Source organism: Coptis chinensis, chromosome 2 (assembly GCF_015680905.1).
Source record: "Coptis chinensis isolate HL-2020 chromosome 2, ASM1568090v1, whole genome shotgun sequence".
In the NCBI taxonomy this organism is placed as follows: domain Eukaryota; kingdom Viridiplantae; phylum Streptophyta; class Magnoliopsida; order Ranunculales; family Ranunculaceae; genus Coptis; species Coptis chinensis.
The window spans coordinates 39,322,491-39,332,348 of NC_141457.1; positions in this window are offsets into that span (position 1 = coordinate 39,322,491).

Here is a 9,858-nt window from a genome sequence, read left to right on the forward strand (position 1 = left end):
AAAATACGGTACAAAACTCTTTTCTAGTACAAAATGCAAATACGAAACAAAACTCTTTTCTAGTTTTGGAACAAGCAAATATGTAACGCCCCAAAACTCAAACAATTACAAACCTATGACACGTGGTTTTTATAGTAAAATTTCGGCAACATCTCCTCTGTATTTTTGACATTTCATAAATATAAACCTGTCATAACCTGAAAATCACAATCATATATTTCTCATTGGTTAACCCAGTTACTTAGCCGTCTCGACAGATGCCAGAGCAGTCAAATAACTGGCTTACAAAAATGAGATCACTTCAACATTATGACTTAGTACGCCAAAGCACTTGAATGTCTCGACTAATGCCAGATCATCAAAGCACTTCGTACAAAGTCATTACCGAAAACACAAGTAAAATACATACATTCGAGTCCCATAGCTATCGAAAGGTGTACACCCTTAACAAATGATATTTCCAATGTTTATACCATATTTCCTAAAGTTTCCATTGATTATAAATTCAGTGTTTGCTTTATTGTTGAGTTGGTAATGACTAATCTTATATCCATACTTAAATGAAATCCATTTCGACGCCTAGATCCAAATTCAAAACGAGTTCATCTTGTACTCTTCTCATTTCTCCTAATACCAAAAGATTGAGCAATATACCTAACTATTGAAAAAATTGAAGATTAACAACTAAATTGTTCCAACGTACACCTTAGCGGCTACTTGGACTCCTTAACAAGCTAGCTAGCTAGCTACTCCATGGGTAGCTCAAAAAATAAATTAGAAAACAATTCTAATTAATATAAGCCAATAGAGCCGAGATAATACCTTCCACAAATAGCTGTAATGATCTATTAGATAAATTGGTCAATAAAGTCAATGAAGTCCTGACGATGTACATCTATTTCCCTGGTTGTGTACGTGTCCTTGCTAGCCAACTCTATTACCTAAGTGAGTCAAGAAAAAAGTTGATGGATTATGAATTTTTTTCGATAACAAACTTTTTTCGATATCATATTTTTTTGTTTATGTTGATGTGATGTATTAAAGAACATGATAACTCTATTCACCTTCTTTTTTATTGGTAGACCAAGATCCTCGATAAAGTGCAACATAAAGATTTTTACAATAACGAAAAAAAAATAGTCAACCTTGCTTGTAACTTATTTAAACTCATAATCAACCAAACGTTCAGACCGAAGGACTTATTCATAAAGGAAACGAGTGCAATTCAAGGCACTATTGCTAAAAACCATATCCAAATAGCTAGGGGTCAAGTCAAAGAAATTAAAAAAGAGTACTCACGTGTTTATCTCTAATTTCAGATCTGGATTTGGTTCACTTCCAAGAGAATTAAACCAATACACTTCCATCGATGGTATGTCAATACCTATTAAAACCCAATGCCCGCTGCGACAAATCAAGTATAATTAAATTAAATAAATTCTTACAAAAATAAAAAAATTATTTCATAAAAAAAAAATATACGTACCCTGAGTTATAAGGAATTAAAAGAACGCGGTCGCCATGGATACTAGCCAACTCTTTAATGTATCATGTCTTACCATCATCCTTTGTAAGAACATTAATGCTTTGAGGGTTTCCGAATGCATATTTTGCTCGAGCAATCCCATAAATAGTATACAAGTATCTAAACCATATATAAATCAATTAGAATTTCTTGTATCAAACAAGAATGAATTTTAAATGGCAAACCAAGAGTTCTCACCTAATGTATGTTATCAGGCAAGAGGACGCTAACTGTCCCATGTGACACAAATCACTTAGCTCATCCATTCTCACTGTCATATCGTCCAAACAGTCCAACTTTTGGTTCTGTAGCTCGTGCTGATTGTGTTCTTGTAGCTAGCTCGTGTTCTCAAGTTCTTGCTCTGTAGGTGGTGCTTTTCTAGCAGATCTTTAGCCAACCGTACTGTTCTTTAGCTTAAGGTACTGTTCCAGATTAGCCCGTATACATAGGTGTTTGTCGTATGCAAGGAAAAACATGAAAGATAAAAACAACTAAGTTGATCTTTGGTTTGTACTTAATGAAGAAGGCATCCTTGTTGTGTTTTTTGACCATGGCCTGGCAACAATCAGAACAAAGTTTTGCTTATTTCTTTTCTGTTATGCATTCTACAAAAATAAGCAATTTGGTATGCTATGAAAACATGAGTATAACTTTTGTTCAAGGGACTCATGGTTGCAACAGAAAATAAACAAAATGCTCAACAGATGCAACATACACACCATTTTCACAAATTCTCAATGCTATGAATAAGTAACCTTCTCACACAAACAAAACAACATACACTAAACATTCTAAAACAAAAGACATATCAACAACTAAACACATACCAAAATCACTTCCATTTCGCATAAAACCTTTGATCACTCCACAATAACATTCTCTGCAACGACAAGTCCACATTCCTCTCCTTTAAATGCAAATGCCTAGGAACAATCCTTATATCCAAACAAAATGCAAAATACTGCATAAACACCTTCAATTCCTCAACAACACATCTCTCCATCTCCTCAACCAAATACTCAACCTTCCCCCTTAAATTATTCTCAATACTATATCCAAAAATCGCAAGTAATCTCCCACAAACCCTCCTCGCCTCGTCATTGGTTAACCCCAAACTCTGTAAATACCCAATCTTCTCAACAAACTTCTCTACTCTAGTGTTCAATAAATGTACATTTAGACTAGAAGGAAAAACAAAATAAACCATCAATTGCAAATTAAACAATATGAGGTTATTTAGAAAAATAAAAACCAAAATAAAAAATTAACCTTTAACAGCAAGGCCGAGAGTCTGGAAGATGAAAGCTTGATTTTTTAGCGAAGATGAGAGATGTCGAAGACGAGAAGACAGAATGTAGGAGTAGCAGGAAGATTTTTTTTTTTTTTTTTTTTTTTTTTTTTTTTTTTGTTAAAGAAATGGCGGGGAGACGAGAGAGATTCTGTTCATTTTGAGTTTTTGGGCTTGAAATTTTTCGCTGAAAATGTTGATGTGTCAGTCTGATGAAGTTATGAAAACACTACCCAAAGTTTTAACCCAACCGACACAACAGCTTGCGCTATACTGTCGGTTTTAGTTGAACCAACACAATTGAAAAACTTGTTGTGTCTCTTTTTGATGAAGTGACACAACAAACCTGATCCTAATGCAAACAAATCTCAAACTGACATAACAAGGTTTTTGTGGGCTTCCCACATCACCGACACACCAAAAACCAACACAACAAGCCTTTTTTTTAGTAGTAAGGATCCACGCAATCACTATCTCACCTCTGCTCTGTTTCACATCTCTTCTTTATATAGGAAAGACTACTCAAGCATCAATAGTGAACATTGAAGGAATAAACTTATGTAAGACAGAAATCAAGGAAAGAAAATTGTTTTGAAAAAAAATGTAAAATAAAGACAAGAAAAAATTGTATACTCGCTCCATAGGGTCACACTTACTCAAACAACAAGTCAAAAGTGTTTTACAAAGAATATGCAAAATATTTGTAGACTAAGGCTCCGACACTTACAACCACACACTCCAAATGGAGGCTCCGGTTACGTTATTAATGTGTTCCTTTTAAAGTAAAAGATGGAATGGAATGGGAAGGAATACATCAATGGAAAAGAGGATTTAATCCTCGTAGATAGGATGATCATGAAAGAATTTTTAGCGCTCCAACATCGTTCGCGTCACTTGTGGCTTCAAAAGCTGTGTTTGTTGGTTTAAGTTTTGGAATAGCTTATTTTGGAAACACAACTATTTGGGTTTTGTCTTAGGCTAACAAGTTCAGAGATTGTTGCATGGAGGCTAAAATTTGGGTTTGTTGTTGCATGACAGATAGCATTATTTCAGTAGGTTTATCTATTTGGACACTAGTTGTTGGTGTAACTGGAACTAGGTCTCTTTAGTTGTTAATAGGTGTGTTTCAGTAGTTCTGGTTAAAATGGGATGTAACCAATGCTCTGTTCTGATTGTTATAAGTACCTTGTCTTTGTCTGAATGTATTTGGTGGTTTATTGAAACCTGGAGGCGGTTGGGTTTGTAGAACATTAGTCCATACAAAGTTTGGATGTTATTTCCAAGGTGCATTTGGTACATTGAAAGCACATACTTTTTCTGGTTGAAGTGATGATAGGCATGGGATCAAGAGAGAGCTGGCATCTATATGATTTAAACTCAAACAGAAATTACATGGTAAGGTATTTATGTTCATGACAGGATGAGGGGTTTGGTCTTTTTGTCTAGTTGTGAGGGCATCTATCTTTCTTGTGAGGGCTTCAATTAAAGTTTTGATTTCAAGATCGGATTTCACATCAAAAATACCACTAGCCTTAGATGTACTGGGTTGGGCTGTTCTGGAATTGTTTATATCGCCCCCAATGGGTACTCTTTTCAGGTTAGTTTTCAAAGAAAGGTTAAAGTTTCGGTTGCACCTCTATCCAAAAAATTACCATTACTCATGATGTCGAGGGTTACTTTGTGTTCTTGGAGAAGACCTTTGAAGAAACATTAGACAAAAGTGGATTTTTCTAGTTTATGGTAAGGACGTGAATGGAGTAGGTCAAAAAATCTATCTCATGCTTCGGAAAACATCTCACTCAGACTCTATCTAAAGAATTGTATCTTACTTCTTATCTCTTCTATTTTCTTCAGTGGAAAGTACTTCTTCATGAAGGAGAACACAACATTTTCCCATGTATTGAAGGAATCAAACTTCTGAGAAAGAAGCCATGTGTGACTCTGACCAGCTAGAGTGAAAGAAAACACTCGTAGCTTGACTTGATCGTCAGTGACGCCCGGATGGTGGAGAATATTACATACTTCATGTATCCGGCATAGATGTTCGTACAGTAACTCGTGTTCAAACCCGTGAAAGATGGGTAGAAAATTGAAAATGTTTGGTGGAATGCGAAAATCGCTCGTGAGCAGTATGAGTCGTATACAAGATGGAGGTCCATCTTACAACGGTGTGTAGAAGTTGGAGAGAGGTTCTTCAGCTTGCACTACTTCGTCAGCCATCTTAGTAGGTGGAGGACGAGAAATTGGAGATTATCTAGGACGACGTGATCTCCTACGTAAGTAAGTTTTATTCTCGCTATAAACTAATAATCTAAACAATTGGGGATCAATCCATAAAAACATACACCCCCAAACAGAATGAAATGATGCATGTGGAGTGTAAGATGCAGAATGATAAGAGAAAGCTTATGTAACCCATCATGGAACTTATGTAATAACCTGTTATATTTGAATTATCCAAAAGAGTCATAAGTTGGTAGTGTATGTCCTTCATGAAGCTCAAATGATGGGGAATAGGATGTAACAGGTTTCTCAACTACTGAAATGGTGGACTTTTGTGCTTATATATTGGGCAAAGTCTCTTTACAGGAAAAGTTTAGAAAATTATGAATAATCTCAAAAGCAATTGGCTTAAGTGCGAATTTGAGGTTTTGAAGCTGTAGATTGTCGTGTAGTCTTCAACACATTAGAAGTGAGATGCATCCTAAATTGTTTCACTACAAGAAAAAAGGCTTTATATCACTGTTAAAAACAGTGACAAAAAGTCTTTTGTCACTATTTCTTTTTTTTCCAAAACCGTGATGGAGTGAGTCATTTATTTTTTTTCCCAAAACCGTCACAAATATTTGTTCCAGACTAGCCTCTCTCTGCCATAAAAAATGGTAACAACTACTCAAAAACTGTCACAACAAATCATATCATTTGTGACGGCTTTAAATAAACGGTTATGCATTCATCCTTTTTAACAGTCATAAAACCATAAAAAAAAAATGGTAACAACTGCTCAAAAACTATCACAACAAATCATATCATTTGTGACGGTTTTAAATAAACTGTTATGCATTCATCCTTTTTAACGGTCATAAAAAGTATCATTAGTCATGACGGTTTGGGTAAAACAGTGATATGTATATATTATTATTTTTTATTAAAAAATTTAAAAAAAATGTGAATATATATATAAAAAAACCCCAAAATTGGGGACCTACAATAAACTACACACCTGAATAAACTACATATCTGAATATGATCCATTAAATTTCAAGTAACACTTATATATATTGCTAATATCATTGAAATATTCCAATCCCATTTGATAACCAATATATATTTGTACTTAATCGTAAAACGTAATGAAATAAATAACACCTTTTGCCATCTTAATACCGTTATGCTTTACACGAGTACCAACCGCTAAAAGGTTCCTTAAATGGGGTTGAACATCCTGATATCTAACTCGAAGATAAAAAGGGGTAAGAATCATATTGTTACTTATACTGTTTGCAACTCACATGATATAGAGATGGACGCAAGGGAACCACTTGTCGCCAAGATAATGAATGCGTAGTTGCCTACAACACACATGAATCTAAGAGTGAGCACATAATCTTAAACACTTGAAACAAGATTGCACACATTGTTCCAGTCAAATCTAGTAGTTTAAGCTACATGTCCAAACTCAAAAGCTATAAAACTATAGAACTCCCATTAGTCATAAATTTTATCGTGTCTTTACAACTTTGTACAATTCCTCTAATCAACTGTAGTGTACTATAAAACAATAGAGTACTATAAAGTAGTAGAGTAATGAACTAGAATAAGATAAACTAACAAAGACTGCAAAAGCTATTTCAAACCATATATATACCATGATATTTGTAGCACATTGCGTTAATGGCAATGCACACTTTCTACTATGGATGTCATCTCAGTTCAATGGGGTCTGAAATATTTGTCCCTTGGTATCAATGGTACACACTACGTCTATGAATTAACTAACTACAAAAAAGAGCACGAGCCCATGCATTAATATTCAAATATTCACATACACAAATGCCCCATAACTTACCAATATTTCTGCTACCACAGCTGATCCTCGCCTACCTGTCGCATGTGGTGCTTCTTCAACGTACTTGTACAATGGACATGTGGGAACCTGTACAAACTGAGAAGTAATAATAACAACAATAAAACTAAATATTTTAATATGACCCATTCACCGAATAATGCACAAGTGAACAACCATAACCAATATCAACACCAACACTTAAGATTTTCTAAATTTCGATACGCATAATGAATCCCAACAAAATTACATACTGATTTGACTCAATGTAAGAGGTCAAACTATCCACCTCCAAACTCTCTACCTAAAAAATAGTACTCTTAGACATATTAACTCTCAAACAAGAAACCACCTCGAAGCAACACAACCAGACCAGAAGATTTCTTAGTAGGTATTCTCTTTCTCACCTTTGATTTATTTTAGCATAGAATAAATGAGCATTGTTCAAGCTATAAAAAGCCTATATACAACTAAAAAATAGAGAGGAACCGTAGGGAAAAATGGTATAACCTAGTTTGGGAAAAGCATGTAATGCCTAGACAATAGTTCCCCTTTTAAAAAACAAAATCTGAAAAGTCAACGTGGGTTACATAGTCCAACCACAAGCAATGAATGGCATTGACTCATGTGGATATGCAAGAACAACACACTAGAGGCAGAAATCTATAATGTTTGTCATTTATCTTAGATGCTTAATTCTAGTTATGTCTACTGAACTTCATTGTGAGAAGGTCTAAAGTAATAAACAAACATGCTCACCTTCTATCATCAGGTCCAAAACCACCACCACCTATAGGGCTATGCCGTCTGCCATTTTCAAAAACAGGATAAGAATTTAAAAGCCTCAATTATTTTTTATAGATAAAGCAACAAGTTACAACATGTATTGTACCGAAGAGGATTCACCTATTAGTAAAGACATATATGATCTCACTTAAGTGAGTAGAATTCATAAATAATTTATCCATCAGTCAAAATAAGTACTAAGTTACAATAGATTAAGAAGAAAGGCCGTTACTAAAGAGAAAATAATCAAAGTATTTGATAGACTATGTCCTAAAAATGCATTGAATCATTCATTAACCAACATGTTACATTTTAAGTGCTTAGAGGATTCTAGTTTGAATCTTAAGAAATTAAAGCAAGTTTCACTGTGTAGAGTAAACAACATCAAATAATTCCAAAGGACTACACAAAAGTAAGAAAATAAAGCTTCAACGAGTCAACACAAGCAATTTGAACAGAGTTCTCTAGGATCAGCTTCAACCCTAATGCCTCACCAGATTACTATAAACTGTTAGAAGAATATCCTTCTTCAATAAGTTTTCTATCTAACTTTTGTTAGAGCACCAAAATAGCATATGAAGATCAAAAAGTCAAATGTTACTTCAAAATCAAAAGGATTTAACTATGTTGCATCAACCATACGTCCATACTATCCACTAGACAGAAAAACAAACATGCTAGACCACTAAATATCAAGGTCCGGACATCCCAAAAGAAATATAAGGGGAAAACAAGACATGACCCTTGCTTAACCAGCACCAGCACTGCCCTTGTCCTTCTATTAACATATAAGCAAACTCATTGTTCTAGTATGAAATCTATTGGTCACTGTAAAAACACATTAATCATACATACTCAGATACTCAATGCTCCCATACAAGAACAACAAAAATAGTTATTACATTCAATTATAATCATCCACGGAATAGAGTAAAAAATAGACATGATCGATGGCTCAGTAAATAGTGTTTACCAACATTCAGTAATAGTGCTTACCAAATAGTGTTTACCCACGAAGAAACCATGTTGCACCTGAACCACAGGCTTAAGCATTAAGGAAGCCATGACATTACTTAACATTTAAAAAACAGCTAATCTAATTCGCTTGACAACAAGTTCAGCTTTCAACCTATTACCCTAAATGTTCGGCATTGTTAAAAAAAATATTGTGTTTCTAACACCTAAAGTTTTTTGTTTCACACTTCCTTGAATACTCTGCATTCGTCTCTATGAAATTAATGCACGGGAACCATATTCCTAAAAATAGTTTTGCTCCTTGTTCATAATAATTCGGTTACTCAATAAAATTTCGGTAATATTCATGTTGGTGAAGTAAATTATTCTGTCTTTCTAACACCAAAATCAACAAAAACGTTAACCTGCAAACAATAGATAATATGAAAAATACAAAACTAGCATGGCTGCATGAGAAGGTCCTAAATAAGCAGTATATGCTGCCTTGAAGAGTAATGCAAGAGATCTTGCAATTACTACACTAACAACAAAAACAATACACCCATAATAAAGTAAAGGATAGTATATACCATGATGAGGGTACGTCAACCACCAAGAAACTTACAATAAAAATGATTTATCTGTTTAGCTTACAAAGAAAGTGTGGATCATCTCTGTGCATAAAATATGTTTGTCTAATTGACATCCATGGCCCACTTATGTAATGACTATGAGAAGAAACAAAATGAAGCAAGAGAATTTTATTCAACCCCTTTTTAAGAAATCTAAACGAGAAAACTGATGCAAGAGGACTGCATGAATAGTATGAGGTGTTGTACCATCCAAAATTTTTATGCCTTTTGAATTTAGTGCAAAGCAGAATATCTATTCTGCATAAAATAAGTGTCTAACTGACATCCATGGCCCAAGTATAAAATGATTATGAGAAGAAATAAAATGAAGCAAGAGAATTTCATTCTTTTAAGAAATCTGAACGAAAAAATGGATGCAAGATCCCATGACTAGTACGAGGCATTGTATCAACCAAATTTAATTTGCCTTTTGTATCTAGTGTAAAGTAGAACATCTACTGGTATGATAAGGTAAGCCATTACCTCTCAAATAGTCCAAGCTTCAAAATCACATCCGCTAAATTAGAGTTTACCTTTCCCACAAGTTGAAAAAGTTTTTTCCTTTTCATTGTAAATGTACCAGTTTTCTCCATTCCATCGATCTAAG